The sequence below is a fragment of the Belonocnema kinseyi genome, chromosome 1 (genome assembly GCF_010883055.1).
Source record: "Belonocnema kinseyi isolate 2016_QV_RU_SX_M_011 chromosome 1, B_treatae_v1, whole genome shotgun sequence".
Taxonomy (NCBI): Eukaryota; Metazoa; Arthropoda; class Insecta; order Hymenoptera; family Cynipidae; genus Belonocnema; species Belonocnema kinseyi.
In genome coordinates, this window is record NC_046657.1 from 140,971,062 (window position 1) to 140,974,740 (window position 3,679).

Here is a 3,679-nt window from a genome sequence, read left to right on the forward strand (position 1 = left end):
CCCCCCCGCGTGATACCTTTTACATTGGTTTTAACATGGAGCATGATACTTCGGCAGACCTTCACTACCCCTACATGTATCATGTATTTTGTGATTGACCCCCAAGTGATTTGGTGTTTTCGGAAACTGAATTCGACAACTTAAATAAAATTTTTCCAATCAAAATCCGAAAATTACAGTTTAGATGTTCTGTATTGAATTTTTTTATTTCTAATTGACTTTCTAAGAGTTTTTTCCAAGTTTAGTTCAAATTTTACAATCGACTTCACATTTTTCAAACCCAAATTCTATGATTTTTAGAGATTTTACATTCTCATTCCTGAGAATGTAATGTAATCGTCCAAATTTTTTATCTCTGGTTTTTAACGGATCTTTACGTTTCCGCACTCACAGAATCCGAAAATCATAAAATTTCATCGGTGTCTGTATGTCTTTATGTCTGTGTATGTATGGTTACCTGAATGTTGTAGCCACGCTAACTTTTGAAGGATTTGTCCAGTCGAGTCAGCATTTGATACACTTCTGAAGGTACCCAAAATGAAGGCTAAGTTCGTTAATCAGATATTTCGAACCAAAAAAAAAAGAAAAATTGGGAGCACTTTTAAAAATTTGAAAATTTTTTTTTTAATTTAAAAAAGTTGAAGCTTCTTATAGATGGGTGAAAGACTTGCAAATTATCTAAATAAAATTTTTCATTTTGATGAAAATTAGAAAAGTTATATACTTTTCGAAAAATTGAAAATTTTCAAAAAATATAAAAAATTATTTTTTTCGTCGATCCAGAAATCTCATTTAAAATTTTCACTAGATACAAAATTCATTTCAAAACTATTCTAACCAAATTTTTTGATTAGCCCAAAATTAAAAAAATTAGTGCCTGTATAACATAACTGTTAAGCGCGAAGCGCGATTATCGCAATGAGAATGTAATCGTCAAGGCCGTAGGTACTTTGAGAACCTTCTTTAATGACAAATTAAAAAAAAGGAAAATGATTAAACAACCACAGCAGGGCCCTATTAGGATCAGGAAAAATAAAATGTGTACATTATTTTGCAATATTAGAATAAGCAGTACCAGACCAAGTGACTCACAAAAAAATTGTAATAGACATTTGATATAATAGTTTTGAACATATAGTGTAGAAAATTTCGCATTGTGGTCTGTGCTTAAATGTGGAGGGTAATGCAAAGACCGAGCGCGGAGCGCGAAGTAAATACATTACCGAGCGCGGAGCGCGAGATAAATATATTATCGAGCGCGAAACTAAAAAGATACATAAATGATATTTTTATGAAAAGTGAGTTTTTCGTATCGTTGGATTCGTAAGAGAAAGCTGCATCTAACTGTGTTTATAAAATATATTAATTAATAATATTTATTGCAAAAAACGATTGTTTATAAATGAGAAAAGTCGAAAAAGTTGAAAAATAGAACAGAAAAAAATACACAAAGCACTTTGCGTGCCCTAAAAATTGTACAAGGAAGGCAATACGTCATCAGTATACACATGAAAAAGAACCTAAAGAACTTTGTGTCTTTTTTGCGTCGTAAAAGTGACCGAGTGAGGTGCGAATTGACAAACGAAGACTCGCTAGTGACGATCGTTCGGGTAAGTTCGGAACAGCCACTAAATACACAGTATCCCTTACTATGCTTTGATGTTGTATTTTGAGGCTGCACTCGAGCTCTTCGACAAAGGCATCGTCCGCAAGTGACTTTGTGTTCTTTTTACCTTGTATTTTTTACTTTCTGCGACTAGTCAAACATCGCAAGTACATTTTCTAATAGAGATTGTTTAAAAAATAAATTTTTTCAGTGCAAATTATGAAAAAGAACATTATTTTTACCCAAATAGCGTATCTTAATTATCCAAAATTTTATTCGATATTAAAGTTCTTTGGGTAAGAAGTTTTTCTCGATTTTCTCAGTTCGAGTCAGATTGGACTTGCGTCTCTTTTTAGTTTGTACGACAGTATACGTATATAATATAAATAAAAATTTTTTAAAGAAGAGAACAAGTCAATCGTTTTAGGCATTTATAAAATATCTTAAAATTTAATATAATTCTCCAATCATAGTCTTTAGTAAACATCAATAGCATCATTGCTAATACAAAGCAAAACTAAATATAAAACAATATTGGAAAAACACTGGTACACTTTGGCCGCTCCTGATGAAATTGTCGGATGCACTCAACTTTTAAACTGATTAGGTGTCAGGCAGAGCGGACGAGCGAAGTGATCTGAGAGCTATCTAACGTCTTATTACCTAGAAGGAGAATACCTGAAGGGGGAACCACACAATGGCCTAATTTTTCAAATTGCAAGCATTTTTCAAAAAGACGGCCAATTTGCCGCCCACGCGAGCGCTCGAAGTTTAAAAGCATGCTTTTAACTTCGAGCGCTCGCGTGGGGAAATGGAAAAGATTAAAACTTGCTTGGGATGAGTCTTGGATTCTTCGGTTAAGGCATCAGATTGGGAAAGAACAAAAGTTTGTTTCCGTTTTGGTATGTCATTTATTCGGATTGGTTTCGCATTCACACTTATTCATTCGGACTGGTTTCGGATTTAGTTGGATTCATTCGGGTTGAATTCAAGAAGTCCCGCGGATTTAAAAGGATTGTAGGCCGGATTGAAAAATCGATTCGGTCTGGATTCTGATTGAAGTTGGTGCTAATGCATGAAATGAGTAGGATTGATAAGTGATCCCCGGATACATCTGATTGAATTCGGGGTTGAGGCATTGACTGAAATTGGGATTTAATTTGAGGTTGAAACGCGGATTGAGAAAGATCGAAGAGGATTAAAAACTTGCTTCAGGTTATTTCAAATTAACCCTTATAGCACGGTACGCGAAAATATCCGCTACTTGGGATCGTTCCCCTGAAACGTTCCAAACAAAAATTATCATTATTGTTATAAGTATCAATAAATATCGCGTAAACTGTAAGAGATAGGTCAAAACCGATATCTATTTTTAATATGGATATCATATTACAGTGTAGTATATATTATCCCAATGGGTACACAAGTCCTAAACTTGTCCTATATACATCTTTCGGCGGACGTCGTAAGGACGTCCTGAGGACCTTTTAAAGGCATTAAAAGATCCAAAGGATATCTTAAAGAAGTCAAATCATATGACATAGAGGTACATTCTAAGGACGTTTTTAGCACGTTCCGGTAGCCACTGGGATAATATCTAGTACTCAAAACTGAAAAGTGACATCCATTTTTATCTTTATCTATTACGGTTTACAAGATAATTCTCGTTAAAAATAAAAATAACGGAAAAATTCCCAAGCAGCGAACGTACACGTGCTAGTAACGTACCGTCCTTATTAGAGGATTCAAATTTGTTCGACCTGCAAACAAATTTTCAAAGATAAATACAAAATTTCAAATGTATATAAATTATACAGTACAGAGTTTGTAAGAACGAAAACACGCGCGCTGTAGCGCGCGATCGGTCTCGTTGAACATAAAAAGATAGTTCACTATTAACATCAGACATGAAAATTCAAAATAGAGAAAGAGAGAGGAAGTTAGACGGAGATCGATATATGCGCAGAAGTAGGGAAAGTGAGACAGTGTCAAGCCAATGACCTCACTTCCTCTCACAACAAACTTATTTGAGACAGTCTGGACAACCTTGCATATGCAGTGGTGTACGTAGAC